This window comes from Hyperolius riggenbachi, chromosome 12 (assembly GCF_040937935.1).
Source record: "Hyperolius riggenbachi isolate aHypRig1 chromosome 12, aHypRig1.pri, whole genome shotgun sequence".
Taxonomy (NCBI): Eukaryota; Metazoa; Chordata; class Amphibia; order Anura; family Hyperoliidae; genus Hyperolius; species Hyperolius riggenbachi.
This window is the reverse complement of record NC_090657.1, coordinates 53,298,033-53,313,882: the sequence shown is the minus strand read 5'-3', so window position 1 is coordinate 53,313,882 and position 15,850 is coordinate 53,298,033. Positions and strand designations below refer to the sequence as shown.

Here is a 15,850-nt window from a genome sequence, read left to right as displayed (position 1 = left end):
TCAGATGTGAAAAAATGATCGAGGCGCCAGCATATTCTCCCTCCCTCCCTCCGAATGTGTCCCCCCATTTGCAGAGTAAAGAGTGCAGCGGAGCGGGCTGTAATCTTACCATCCATCCTGGCGTCCATCTGGCTTCCCTCTACTTCCTGTGACGTCACAGGAAGAAGAGAAGAGCCAGATGCCCGTACGCGAGGATGAATGGTAAGATTACAGCCCACTCCGCTGCGCTCTTTACTCTGCAAATAGGGGAACACAGGGGCACATTCGGAGGGAGGGTATGCCGGTCCAGCATCCCACACACCATATACGCGCGGCTGGGACCTCGATAATTTTTTCCCCTCCTCTCCAGGGGCACCCTCCTCCTCACCCACGGGCACCTAGACCCTCCTACCCACCCACGGGCACCATCACTCTCCTCCTCACCCACGGGCACCATCACCCTCTTACCCACCCACTGGCACCATCACCCTCCTCCCCACCCACGGGCATCCAGACCCTCCTACCCACCTATGGGCACCATCACCCTCCTCCTCACCAACGGGCAGGGTAAATCATCTATTTTTTTTATTTAAAGGCCATACTGTATGCGTGTCAGTGGTGTGGTTGGGGTTGTGGCCTAAGTGTCCCGTTTTCTCATTTCAAAATGTTGGGAGGTGTGCGTGTAACGTTATTGGAAAGTGCTGCATGCTGTGCGTTTAGCAATGAATCTGCTGCGTTATTTGTGTTGCACATGCTCAGTAATGTGTTTTTTCTTTATGTAACGCATGCGCATTTTTCGTTCCATCACTGTGCAACAAAAACGGCACACCAAGAGACGCATAAAGAAAACATCCAAGCTAAAGTCTATATGCGTTGTGTTAGTGCCACGTTGTACGACCTTAACGTCACACTGAAACGCAACGTCCTACTGTGAAAGAGGCCTAAATCAGGAATCCGACTGGTCTAAAGTAAAAAATAGGGATGATCAATGATATGCAAATATTTCCAAGTGTATGCAAATTTATATACATTTTTATGCAAATATATGGAGCTTGAAAATGGATAATCAATTTAAACCTCGGTGGGACTTGATTGGTCCATTTTTTAAGCTGCATATACTTGCATAAAAATGTACATACATTTGCATAAACTCAGAAGTATTTCACATATCATTGATCATCCCTACTAAACAATAATGTATAGTATCTAATTTCAGTTTAATCCAGGTGTGTAATACTGGGATTCTATAGGAAAGACACACAGCTCCCCCAGCATAGCTGCTGCACTTCCTGTGGGAGGGGGAACTACTTGTACTTTCTTAGTTGATGGGGAGCTTTTATAAGTTGCACTGCCCTAGTAAAAGGGTGTCCTCCATCTCATTCTAGGTATGATGATTATTTTTCTAAGTTTTAGCTTTACTAACTGTACTTGTTACACATTTCCTTGATCTCACATATGCTAGAAGAAGAGATGTGAGCAGTGCAGTCACAGGACAGCTTCTCTGATACTCTGCAGTGCTGTTAGGACATTGCAAGTGGCAGACATGATGAGCACATGCTATGCAGAATGCTGGTAGCTGTGATACTGCTGTACTGTGTTTGCATTGGTGTTTTTTTTCTGAGTAATGTAATATTGTATTATACAAGTTTTTGTGTTAGTTGCACCATACAGGTGTTCCATCATTTTAGCATACCCATCAAAACAGCATACAAATGCTACTGAGCATGTGCAAAACCATGCAGCACATAAATTAACCCCATAATACCCACCAGCAGCACTAACTTTGCAACTTGAGTTTCCAGCCCGAAGCACTGGTGTGCAATGTACACTATCCATGTGGACTCATCCCCTTTAATGTCCCCCATTTGTCTTGGTCTTGACAATAAAGCTATTTCTTGATTTAGTTAGAATACAGAGTTGTCCGAGCGAAGCTAGGCCTGAGCCTAGCCCAGCTAGCAGACAAAGGGGTGTTGATTTAACTTTAAATGTATGGTATTTCAACAATGTATTGACATTGATTTAAATGTATAATCTTTTGCCAATGTATGCTACAGGCGTGGATTGACATCACTGGATCCTATAGGCACAGATGTCCTGGCACCCTAGACTTAGCCCTCCATGAACCTACAAACACCCACCGCACCGCAAGTGTGCTGAATGTCCCAGCTTCTCCCTTACTTCCCTTGCCCATCATAGGTAGCTACAGATGCTCCTTAGTATTAGGTAGCCAGAGCTATCCTCCCTATTAAGTAGCTAGAGGTACCCCCAAACTGAAACAAGATCTGTTCACACTCCCATTAGGACTCTGCATAGGGTAGGAGGGAGGGAGGCACTAGGGGAGGGGAGTGAGCCGCCTTTCCATCTCCAGGCGCCTATAGGCACGTGCCTTATGGTAAATCCGGCTCTGGTATGCTAGTTTGTTGGAACACCTGTCCTAGCAAAAGGGTTTCCTCTATTCTGATTGCAGATTGTTTGATCCTCAATAAACACCCAGCCTCTACCCACCCCTATCGTGCTGTGGAGTTTATTCCTCATATGTGCATCACAAACCTTCATTTGAAACTGTTCTTAAAGTGTACCCAAGGTGAATCTAAGGAGGAGCTCCAGTGAAAATAACGTAATGAGCAAAAGTGCTTAAAGGAAACCAGAGCTGATCAAATCTACTTTTATACATACGTGGGGCTTCCTCCAGCCCCATACACACGGATCGCTCCCATGCCGCCGTCCTCAGTCTTTTCCGTCTTCTGTACTGGGTCCTGTAACTTTAGCCAGTCACATCAGCCTGACGTAAGAGAAGTGCGCTCTTTACATATCTCTCCAGCAACTTGCTTCCATCAACATTACAGCCAATCAAAATGTGCTACAAATGTACATGCGCATGTGCATCAGCTGGTCGGTGGAGTGGCAGGTGGAATGAGGTGGGTGCAGGGGTGACAGGACTGGCACCAGGGCCTCTTCTTGGGCAGTGCGGGTGGGTTGACCGCCCTGGGTGCAGACCACAAAGTAGAAGAAGGGGGGAGTAGGCAGAAGGACATAACCGCTAGGCGGTAGGGAGCCGTTGACGCACCGCGCAGCCGAATGGAAGAAGAAAGAACGCCAGCGCAATCACCTTCTGGGCGTCCTGCGGCTGCCTGCGTCCAACGTCAAGTCATCATCCCGTCACTACTGTGTGGTGACACCTGACGACCTGTAGCAGTCCTGCAGGCTGTCAGTGCTCAGCGCCCATGGAGGAGTCGGCTTGCTGGGGCTCTATTCGCTTGTGTGTTCTGGTCCCTGCTTCCTCCTGGATGAGCAGCAGGTCACTAGTAAGAAGGCACATCTACTGGTTACCTGTGGCTGTGTGAACTGCCCTGACTGGCACCCACCACTGAACCCTGGTGTCACCCCTGCACCCACCTCACTGTTTCTTTGTTCTACACTACTGTGAACGCGTCTCGTTAAAGCTCGATTTAAAGGAGAAGACAGGTGAGATAAAAATGTTATTGCTATGCTTGGAGCAACCAGATTTCGATAGCCTGCATCGTGTGCTGAGTTCTCGATGTACTGTGTATAGTGTAGTGCTAAGGCCTCGTTCACATCTGCTGCGCTGAAAAATGTGTTAAAGCGCATGGTAAAAAACGCATGCGCTTGTGCGCGCTTTAGTCCGCGTTTCTGTGCGTTGCGCTGCGCTTCTTTAAAGCACGTTTTGCTTACTGTAGCAGCAGCAGTTGTCAATAAAACTTTGTTTTTGTATGTAAATGTATTTTTTTCTCCAATTAGGGGTAAAAAACGCATGCGCTTCTATGCGCTTGTACGCGCTTCTATGCGCTAAAAAAGCGGACCCATTCACTTGCATTGCTGTGCGCTTTCCAGCTCAACGCACAGAAATGCCTGCAACACTACGTTTCTGTAACGCTGCTCAGCGCAGCGCATAGATGTGAACCAGCTACATTTAGTTACATGGAAAAATCAATACCTTGCTAAACGCACAGGGCAGTGCGCTGTGGAAAGCGCACAGAAACGGCCCTGATGTGAACGAGGCCTTAAGGTGTGTACTTAGGCACAATTATTGTTGCCTGCAGGGATGGGACTTTGTTCCTTAGACAACAGTCCAGGACCGAGTCCTGTTCTATAGACTATGGAGGGTGAGGTCGTCTACCAGCATGGCGTATGACAGAGCAGCACAGAGTGGGCAGGAGGAGTAGTGGAACAATAGACTTGGTTGAGATGATCTACCAGTCTGGATCTCTTGATGACACATGGGGGGGAGGGCTTGGGGATTGTTTTTATTGAAGGGCGGTGCTGGTCTGGTAGTTCTTTCTGCTATTGAATTGTCACGATTGGTACTTGAGTGAACACCTTGGCACAGTCGTGTGATCTTTCACACAAGTGCCACCATTCCTAGATTGTATGCAAGGCTTGAGACACAGCATCCGGAACTAGGGCTACTTTTGCACGTTTTTTGCCCAAGTATAAAAAGCCTTCTACTTGTCCCCTTCAAATCTCGGACCACCATTATTATTCAAGCACTCTCTTTTGTCTACCTAGCTGGGCCCACTAGAGCACAAACTTGAAGCCCTTGTACAGTTTTTTTTTTCCTTTTCTATTTTCTCGCCAAAGATGACTGAGTTTTTGTTCCTTTTTTCATCTCAGCTTTGCTGAATTACCGCTTTGGAGAAGCAGCAGCATGCAGAACTCTTTGACAACATCTGCGAAATCACAAGCAGCAACGCCGTGGCGAGCATCAAAGCTTTTCACAGGTAATTGCGAAGTCTGTCTAAACATCTCAAGAGCCGGACTTTTATGTGGAGAAAAATAATTTGTCGAGGCTGTTTTGTTTGAGTTATAATCATTCCCTACCACCTCCTGCGCTAAGCAAGACAGTAAAGAATATCACACGCTTGCCTCCTCGCAAAATCTGGAATTTTAGTTGTGGCGGCTGTGCCAACCTGAAAGACCTTCCCCCTTTAAGAGAGGCTAAAATCAAGTAAAGTAACCTGACAGACCAATCACAGCAGTGAGATTTTTTTTAAGCTAGTGGGATTTAGAAAAAAAAATAACCAGAGGGGGAAGGCTCTGGGTCCTATAGAGCAGTGTTCCCCAACCCTGTCCTCAAGGCCCACCAACACTGCATGTTTTGTGGAAACCACAGAGGTAGTTAAGCAGCTCTGCTGAGACACTAATTACCTCACCTGTGCATATTTGTGGATTTCCTGCAAAACATGCACAGTTGGTGGGCCTTGAGGACAGGGTTGGGGATCTCTGAGCCTTCTGGCGCCTCTCTTCTTCCCCTCATTGCAAGGCCGGCTCCCCCGTTTGTATCCCCCACCGGAGGAGGCTTTAGAAGTATTTGGGAGCCGAGTGCTCACGAAGGCGGGCAGCTCTGTACTGCGCCTGTGTGAGCGAGCGTGTTCGTCGTGCAGGCGCAGTACGGAGCCGTCTGTCTCCGAGAGCACTCGGCTCCCAAAGACTGCCAAAGTCTCCTCCGGTGGCAGAAAGCAGTATTTGATCAATTTGGTCTAATATTGCTACCGGGGGAGCCAGCGCTGGAACGAGGGATCCAGGAGAGGAGCGGGGAGGCGCTATAGGACCCAGAACCTTCCCTCTCTTTGGGTAAGTATCTGGTTCATTGTGTGTTTTTTTTGTTTTTTTTTATTATTATTCCCATTCACTGTAAGTTTTGCCCATTAAAGTGAACATGTTATTTAAATATAGTTCATATACAGTGACTAAGATAGATAGTGGTGTTGCAGCAGTGTGTCAATGGATGCCAAATGTGTCTCCTCTTCAATGGAGACCAACTATCTCAACTTCTGCATGGTGCTATTTGCTTTGACTGGAGATGGAGCGGGCAGGATGTATTTGCATACAGGGTACATTGAGGCTGTGTGCATGGAAGGATGCTGCAGTATCTAACCTAAGGTGCCCATGCATGGTACAATTTATTTTTTTTCTTTTTTCAATTAAATCATTTACTTCGATGATCCCGTTAGATCAAATATAAAGATGTTTCCAACACGTCCATTTTTTTTTTTTAATAGAAAAATCTGAATAATGGTTTGTTTTTCTTGATCGAAAAAAAAAAATTATTTTCAACTTTCATTTGATGTGATTGTTTTGGTTAAAAAAAATAAAAATAATTTTTTTTTATTGTACCGTGTATGGGTACCGTACCATTAGTTAGACCATTCCCCTGGAGGTGGAGTAGTAGTTCTCAATCAGGTGCGCCAGGCTGCTCTTGTCTTGTGGTTGGTCACCACCCGTTTAAATTCATTTGTATGGATGTATCTTACATACTTTAATTTGGGGGTGTCCCTCCTTGTATTTGATATATTTGGCTGTACTTTGCCTGGAACAGCGGACTGTCGCTGTGAGGCCTTTGAGGGAACTTATTCTTTTATTTACAATCCATGCAGCTCACAATCACTCAGATAACTCAGAAACCGCAGAATACCGATAAATCGCCCTACATAACTGCTGTTACCGCCGTCCATTCCGCACCCCGGGAACCACAGGCCACCCATTCTGCCGTCTCTAGGACGGCAGAGTCCTGTGTGCTGATCAGGAGCCGCTTTCGTTGGCTCTTGACCATGTGATCACTGTAAGCCAATGGGAGTTGCTTACGTTGATAGGGTCAGGAGCCAATGAAATCCGCTCCTGACCCGCTCACAGGGCTCTGCTGTTTATATAAAGGGCAGGGCGAGTGAGCTTCGGCAGGCAGAGAGCGATGCGATCGTCGGGAGCGGCGAGAACGCCCGGCGGTGTTGAGTTGAAATCTACGCCCTGGCAGCCACAACCGCATCAAAACAGGGCCTAGATTTCAATTAGCGTTCTTAAATGGTTAACCATGACCAGGATTTTATGATGATATGGCAAAACCTATTGGAGCTAATGGGAAGTTGTTGTTTTTTAATACATTATTTTTTTATTAAGATTTAAAGCAGACCTGAACTCAGAACTTCCTCTCTGCTCTCAACACACGCCATACAATCTTGGTTGTTCAATCTTACCACTTTCATGTAGTATAAGAGCTTATCCAATCAATCATTCAAGGTATTTTCGATCTGTTGGCCCTTATACTGCATAGATTTTGTGAATCTGTACAACCAAGATTGTATGGTGTGTTGAGCTTTAAAGGTAAGTAGCAGCATAATAACCTTTAAAGAAAAACATTTCTTTGTTACAGATCCAGACACAAACCCTACAATAAATCTGCGGTGTGTCTACCTACTGCTTTTATGGAAACACATAGGGTTAACATCCTGTGTTTACAAATTAGCTGCTTTGCCGAGATTCCTGAGTTGACACAGCTGAAGAATCGAATTACACTTGTGTTTAGTCACAGATGAGGGTCAATTAAATGAGCTACACTCTCTAAACACAAACGGAGTGTATTTCTCTGTTTTCCTTTTTTCCTGTGGAAGAGTTCAGGTCCATTTTAAGGAAACCGATATATGCATGCAGCAAGTAACAGTGGTACAGGAATAAAATCGATGGGTATAGAGAACTTTTGTGTCTATACCACAATATGTTGTGCAGCAGTATAAAACAACATCATTGCAATAAAGAAATCAAATCAAGTCAACCTGCCACAAAGGAAGCCAGAAAGTACCAGATAAATACAATTGTTTTAACAGAGACTCCTTGCGTTCTAAAGACAAAATAGCTTTAGGCTACTTTCACAGTAGGACGTTGCGTTTGATGCAACGTTAAGGTTGCACAACGCGGCCCTAACGCAACGCATATACACTTTCACAGTGCAACGTTAAAGTCGCACGTTAGAAAATGTATTTACTATGGAACGAACACGGCGCATGCGGAACATTTTAAAAAAGGAAAAAAAAAAACATTACTGAGCATGTGCAACACAAGTAACGCAGCAGATTCATTGCTAAACGCACAGCATGCAGCACTTTCTAACAACGCTACATGTTACACATTAACGCAACGTGTGCACTGTGAATGTCGCACAGACTTTGCATTGCTGTGCGTTACTCTGCATTAAAGTATGTTATAACATGCGACTTTAACGTCGCACTGTGAAAGAGGCCTTAACCTCCTTGCCGGTTATCCCGAGCTCAGCTCGGGGTAACCTGCGCAGGAGGATATCTCAGGCCCCGCTGGGCCGATTTGCATAATTTTTTTTTTGTTACAAGCAGCTAGCACTTTGCTAGCTGCTTGTAACTTCCGATCGCCGCCGATCCGCCGCAATCCGCCGCGCCGAGTTGCTCCCCCCCGCCCCAGAGCCCTGCGCTGCCTGGCCAATCAGTGCCAGGCAGCGTTGAGGGGCGGATCGGGATTCCCTATGACGTCCCGACGACGTCATCCCGCCCCGTCGCCATGGCGACCGGGGAAGCCCTGCAGGAAATCCCGTTCTCAACGGGATTCCCTGCATACTCTGATCGCCGAAGGCGATCGGAGTAGGTAGGGGGATGCCGCCGCTCAGCGGCTATCATGTAGCGAGCCCTTGGCTCGCTACATGATTTAAAGAAAAAAAAAATGTGCGGCGCTGCCTCCTTGCCGGATTTTTTAGACCGGCAAGGAGGTTAAGCAAGATTTCCATATTCCATGATGGATCTCCAGAGCTCCCAAGGCTGCCAGATATCGTGTAATTAAAGGATACCTGAGGTGAAAATAAACTAATTAAATAATTGTATCTATTCTCCTTAAAATGACTTTTTAAGATGTTCCACAGTTTTATTTTATATGTAAATCTACTTTTTACATTTTTACTGTTTTGTTTTTGCTCAATGACACATTCATTGAAGTATGCCAGAGCTAAAATCCATTAACTATTGACCCTTTTTATCTCTTTTCTGCTCTCAGAAGACATTTTCTGCTAGGAAAGTGTTTTATAGTTGTAATATCTTATCAGTGAGGGGCACACTGTAGTCTGACCCATTCCTGACTCAGACAGGAACTGCCACTTACATACCTGGGCCCATATGCAATTCCCGTTTTCTCCCAGGTTTTCTCCTAGGAGATCATTTTTCATCTTCTATTTTAAATAACTTTCCAGCACTTTTTAACTGAAAAAGCAATAAGATAACCCTCCACCAAGGGTGGACTCAATGTAGCAATAAGATAACAGAGGCACCAAAAGTATAAAAGGGACTAAATGAGCATAAAAACCAATTTGGTAATAGAAGATGCAGTGGTGAACTTGCCCCCTCCCAAGCAGAACATACGACTGCAGATTTTCAGTCCTAAATAAAGTGCAACGCGTTTCGCAGGTTAAACCCGCAATAAATTTGTTTTGACTGAAAATCTGCAGTCGTATGTTCTGCTTGGGAGGGGGCAAGTTCACCACTGCATCTTCTATTACCAAATTGTTTTTTAAGCTCATTTAGTCCCTTTTATACTTTTGGCGCCTCTGTTATCTTATTGCTACATTGAGTCCACCCTTGGTGGAGGGTTGTACCCACTTCCTTCTACTACAGAGAGCGACTTCTTAATCCTCAGTGGGGTCAGGACAATCTCCCCACCTGCCTTGACAGTGGTTGCCTGCTGGTAACCCTGGTTTGTGAGTATTACATTTTGAATTTCTCTATAAATCTTCCATTACCAGTACATACTACACTATATTGGGCTCTTGGTGTTCTCTTCTTCTCTTTTAACTTAAAAAGTACTGAAAAGAAGGCGAAAACTTACTATCAAAATTATTTTGAGTATGTTTTTGCTTTCTGGTGGCTTACAAGGTATTTTATTGACAAGTTTAAAAATATCACCTAGAAGAAAACTCAGGAGAAAAACCTAATTGCATATGGGCCCTGATGTTTAACTCTTTCAGGCAGAGAAAGAAAAAAAGGAACACCGGATAGTTATTTGTGTGCTAGGCACTGTACATATGTCAATCTCATCATGTCACATGTCACTCAGGTATCCTTTAATTACTTTGGCCTTTTGGACGTATAATATAATATAGACTGGCTACAGGACGGTGATCTGCCTATATACATGAGGGGGGACCTGATGCCTATATACACAAGGGGGATCTGCCTATATACACAAGGGGATCTGATGCCTATATACACGAGGGGGATCTGCCTATATACACGAAGGGAAGGGGGATTTGGATTGACTAACCTGTACTGCGGCACTTATACTCTGGCTAACCTGTGCTGCGGCACCTATACACTGGCTAACCTGTACTGCGGCACCTATACACTGGCTAGCCTGTACTGCGGCACCTATACACTGGCTAGCCTGTACTGCAGCACCTATATACTGGCTAACCTGTACTGCGGCACCTACACACTGGCTAACCTGTACTGCGGCACCTATACACTGGCTAGCCTGTACTGCAGCACCTATATACTGGCTAACCTGTACTGCGGCACCTATACACTGGCTAACCTGTACTGCGGCACCTATACACTGGCTAACCTGTACTGCAGCACCTATACACTGGCTAACCTGTGCTGCGGCACCTATACACTGGCTAACCTGTGCTGCGGCACCTATACACTGGCTAACCTGTGCTGCGGCACCTATACACTGGCTAACCTGTGCTGCGGCACCTATACACTGGCTAACCTGTACTGCAAGCCACCTATACACTGGCTAACCTGTACTGCGGCACCTATACACTGGCTAACCTGTACTGTGGCACCTATACACTGGCTAACCTGTACTGCGGCACATATACACTGGCCAGCCTGTACTGCGGCACCTATACACTGGCTAGCCTGTACTGCGGCACCTATACACTGGCCAGCCTGTACTGCGGCACCTATACACTGGCCATCCTGTACTGCGGCACCTATACACTGGCCAGCCTGTACTGCGGCACCTATACACTGGCCAGCCTGTACTGCGGCACCTATACACTGGCCAGCCTGTACTGCGGCACCTATACACTGGCCAGCCTGTACTGCGGCACCTATACACTGGCCAACCTGTACTGCGGCACCTATACACTGGCCAACCTGAACTGCGGCACCTATACACTGGCTAGCCTGTACTGCGGCACCTATACACTGGCTAGCCTGTACTGCGGCACCTATACACTGGCTAGCCTGTACTGCGGCACCTATACACTGGCTAGCCTGTACTACGGCACCTATACACTGGCTAGCCTGTACTGCGGCACCTATACACTGGCTAGCCTGTACTGCGGCACCTATACACTGGCTAGCCTGTACTGCGGCACCTATACACTGGCTAGCCTGTACTGCGGCACCTATACACTGGCTAGCCTGTACTGCGGCACCTATACACTGGCTAGCCTGTACTGCGGCACCTATACACTGGCTAACCTGTACTGCGGCACCTATACACTGGCTAACCCGTACTGCGGCATCTATCCACTGGCTAACCCGTACTGCTGCACCTATACTGGCTAACCTGTACTGCGGCATTCGTACTGGCTAACCCAGCCATGGGCAAACTTGGCCCTCCAGCTGTTAAGGAACTACAAGTCCCACAATGCATTGCAGGAGTCTGACAGCCACAGTCATGACTCATAAAGGCAAATGCATTGTGGGACTTGTAGTTCCATGACAGCTGGAGAGCCGAGTTTGCCCATGCCTGGGCTAACCTATACTGCGGCACCCATAATGGCTAACCTGTACTGCGGTACCTATAGCTGGCTTACTTATACTGGTGCACCTATAGCTAGCTAACGTTTCCTAGGGCACCTACAGTGGCTTGCAAAAGTGTTCATCCCCCTTGAAGTTTTCAACATTTTGTCACATTACTGCCACAAACATGCATCAATTTTATTGGAATTCCACGTGAAAGACCAATAAAAAGTGGTGTACATGTGAGAAGTGGATCGAAAATCATACATCATTCCAAACATTTTTTACAAATCAATAACTGCAAAGTGGGGTGTGCGTAATTATTTGGCCCCCTGAGTCAATACTTTGTAGAACCACCTTTTGCTGCAATTACAGCTGCCAGTCTTTTAGGGTATGTCTCTACCAGCTTTGCACATCTAGAGACTGAAATCCTTGCCCATTCTTCTTTGCAAAACAGCTCCAGCTCAGTCAGATTAGAGGGACAGCGTTTGTGAACAGCAGTTTTCAGATCTTGCCACAGATTCTCGATTGGTTTTAGATCTGGACTTTGACTGGGCCATTCTAACACATAGGTATGTTTTGTTTTAAAGAGAATCTGTATTGTTAAAATCGCACAAAAGTAAACATACCAGTGCGTTAGGGGACATCTCCTATTCCCCTCTGTCACAATTTCGCCGCTCCCCGCCGCATTAAAAGTGGTTAAAAACAGTTTTAAAAAGTCTGTTTATAAACAAACAAAATGGCCACCAAAACAGGAAGTAGGTTGATGTACAGTATGTCCACACATAGAAAATACATCCATACACAAGCAGGCTGTATACAGCCTTCCTTTTGAATCTCAAGAGATCATTTGTGTGTTTCTTTCCCCCCTGAGGGGGGAGTTCATAGCAGAACCACAACACTGAAGAACTTGGCAGCCTTCCAGACACAGGCTGACAAGTCTGACAAGGGAAAGATACATTGATTTATTACAGAGACTGTGATAGTACAAAGTGCTGCAGTAAGCCAGAACACATTAGAATAGCTTTTGGAACTTGTAGGATGATAAAAAACAGGATGCAATTTTTGTTACGGAGTCTCTTTAAACCATTCCCTTGTTGCCCTGGCTTTATGTTTAGGGTCATTGTACTGCTGGAAGGTGAACCTCCGCCCCAGACTCAAGTCTTTTGCAGTCTCTAAAAGGTTTTCTTCCAAGTTTGCCCTGTATTTGGCTCCATCCATCTTCCCATCAACTCTGACCAGCTTCCCTGTCCCTGCTGAAGAGATGCACCCCCCGAGCATGATGCTGCCACCACCATATGGGGATGGTGTGTTCAGAGTGATGTGCAGTGTTAGTTTTCCACCACACATAGCGTTTTGCATTTTGGCCAAAAAGTTCCATTTTGGTCTCATCTGACCAGAGCACCTTCTTCCACATGGTTGCTGTGTCCCCCACATGGCTTGTGGCAAACTACAAACGGGACTTCTTATGCTTTCTGTTAACAATGCCTTTCTTCTTGCCACTCTTCCATAAAGGCCAACTTTGTACAGTGCATGACTAATAGTTGTCCTATGGACAGAGTCTCCCACCTGAGCTGTAGATCTCTGCAGCTCGTCCAGAGTCACCATGGGCCTCTTGACTGCATTTCTGATCAGCGCTCTCCTTGTTCGGCCTGTGAGTTTAGGTGGATGGCCTTGTCTTGGTAGGTTTACAGTTGTGCCATACTCCTTCCATTTCTGAATGATCGCTTGAACAGTGCTCCGTGGGATGTTCAAGGCTTTGGAAATCTTTTTGTAGCCTAAGCCTGCTTTAAATTTCTCAATAACTTGATCCCTGACCTGTCTTGTGTGTTCTTTGGACTTCATGGTGTTGCTACTCCCAATATTCTCTTAGACAACCTCTGAGGCCCTAACAGAGCAGCTGTATTTGTACTGACATTTGATTACACACAGGTGCACTATATTTAGTCATTAGCACTCATCAGGCAATGTCTATGGGCAACTGACTGCACTCAGATCAAAGGGGGCCGAATAATTATGCACACACCACTTTGCAGTTAATTATTTGTAAAAAATGTTTTGAATCATGTATGCTTTTCGTTCCACTTCTCATGTGTACACCACTTTGTGTTGGTCTTTCATGTGGAATTCCAATAACCTTGATTCATGTTTGTGGCAGTAATATGACAAAATGTGGAAAACTTCAAGGGGGCCGAATACTTTTGCAACCCACTTTATAGTTGGCTAAACTATCCTGGGGGCACCTATATGTGACTACCTATACTGGGGAAACTCATACTTACTATCGGTGTGCTGATCCATTGTTGTGTATTGAAAATCTTGAATCGAATCGAAATCGCAATTTCTCACAGAAATCTCCTCGACTCAGACTCCTTAGTCTAATACTTACCAGGACTGTGGATTTTGTACAAAAATCACCCGACTCCAACTCCTCAGTTTTTAAAATCACCGACTCCGGGTACCCAAAATTGCTCCGACTCCACAGCCCTGCTTCTTTGGGGGTGTTTTTCAGCCAGTGGACCAGGGTACCTAATTACAGTGAACAGCACCATGAAAAAAGAGCAATACATGAGATTTCTCAACGACAACATCAGGCAGTCTGCATAGAAACTTGGCCTTGGGCACCAGTGGACATAACAGCATGGCAATGACCCAAAACACACAGCAAAAGTGGTGAAGAAATGGTTAGCAGACAACATGTTTTGGAGTAGTCCAGCCAGAGTCCTGACTTGATTCCAACTGAGAATCTGTGGAAGGAGCTAAAGATCAGGGTGATGATACATTTTCTCCTATAATGCTGTCATTTACAGTAGGCAGTAGAAATTTGACAGAAGTGACAGGTTTTGTACTAGTCCATCTCTTCATAGGGGATTCTCAGCAAGGCTTTTATTCTTTATAAAGATATTCCCGAAAAAGGATTTAAACAATGATGCTGGCCAGCTTCCCTGCTCGCTACACAGCTTTTTGGCATTTGGACAGAGCAACTGCCATTCACTAAGTGCTTTTGAAAATAAATAAATCCCTGAGAATCCCCTATAAAGAGATGAACTAGCCCAAAGCCTGTCACTTCTGTCAGATTTCTACTACCTACTGTAAGTGACAGCAACATAGGAGAAAAGTAATTTATGGCTCATTTTATTCTGGAAAAATTGTACTTCTATTTGTATGTTTGCACATATTTTAAATTTTACAGTTTTTTGCTGTAGTGCCCCTTTTAACTATAGCTTAGTTGGGGAGCCTGGTAGAGATGCTGCAGAACCTGTAATAGAAGGTGAAGTTGGGCCTTGACGTGTCTCTCCTCGGTCTGCAGCTCCCGATTCTCCTCTGGGTAACATTATTTCAGACGTCTTTCCTTGTTTGTTTTCTGCAATCTCCGCTCTGCCATTGCCGGCACACAAGTATGTGAAATCAGTCTGCTAGTAAGCCTGGTAGGGGTGAGACGAGATAAAATGAGCGAGATGTTTTCAGCTCGGCTCACAAAGCAGGCAGATAGGGCGATTACCGCACAAACTTATTTAAGTAGGTCAGGGCTCTTTTCAAAGTGACGCGAGTCAGCGGAGCACGCCGAGCTCCTCAATTTTCAGACACTTCCTTTAAACTTGTGTTTCAGCTTTGTTTCCATAACAGCGCAAATGTTAGGAGTAAAAGGTCATAAAATATATATTTTGTCTGTTTTTTTTTTTTCTCTCTTCTTTTTATTGTTTTTTTTTTTCTCTCTCCTTTTTATTGTGCTAAGAAGGATGGGGCCGGCCAATTACTCGGGAGGCCGCTAGAGCAGAGAATTACTAGAATAGGCGATTGGTTAACGCTCCTGTCTTGCAGCACCGGAGTCCAAGGATTGAATCCCGGCAATAACCAAATATGCACGGAGTGTGTATGCTTTCCCTGTCTGGATTTTCTGACATAGGCTTTCAAGAGGAACTTTAGCCCAGGACTGAACTTCTACCCAATCAGTAGCCGATACCCCATTTCCCATGAGAAATCTTTACCTTTTCTCAAATAGATCATTGGGCGTCTGTATTGCTGATATTGTGGTGAGACCCCTCCCACAGTGTGATGTCACGCAGTGGCGTCACTAGGGGGCTGCAGTAGGTGTGGACCGCACCAGGGCGCTTATTCAATTCACTTTTTCTCCGTTTTTTTTTTCTCCTAGGTGATATTTTTACAACTGATTAATAAACAAAATGCCTTTTTAAAGTGTACCCAAGGTGACATGTGACTTGAGATTAACGTGTATTTACAGTACAAAACTTAACCAGACTGTTTTAATTGATTGATTTTGCTGCCTGGAAGAGTTAATTTCTTGGCATGGAAGTGACAGCTTCTGTCTTGTAGGTACCTTGTCGGGAATATAGTAAACATCACTAACA

General features: G+C 45.4%; 1 protein-coding gene across 4 annotated transcripts in view; it reads left to right on the top strand.

Annotated features, from left to right (window-relative positions):
* CACNA1G (calcium voltage-gated channel subunit alpha1 G) overlaps window positions 1–15,850 on the top strand; it is a 654,443-nt gene that overhangs the window by 209,089 nt on the left and 429,504 nt on the right. For 3 of the 4 annotated variants that reach the window (XM_068263037.1, XM_068263036.1, XM_068263035.1), the window contains one exon: window positions 4,612–4,718. The gene's annotated coding sequence lies outside the window, so the exon portion shown is untranslated. Of the gene's footprint in view, window positions 1–1,326; window positions 1,365–4,611; window positions 4,719–15,850 lie in introns of those variants that run through there. The other variant, XM_068263038.1, reaches the window with a different exon arrangement.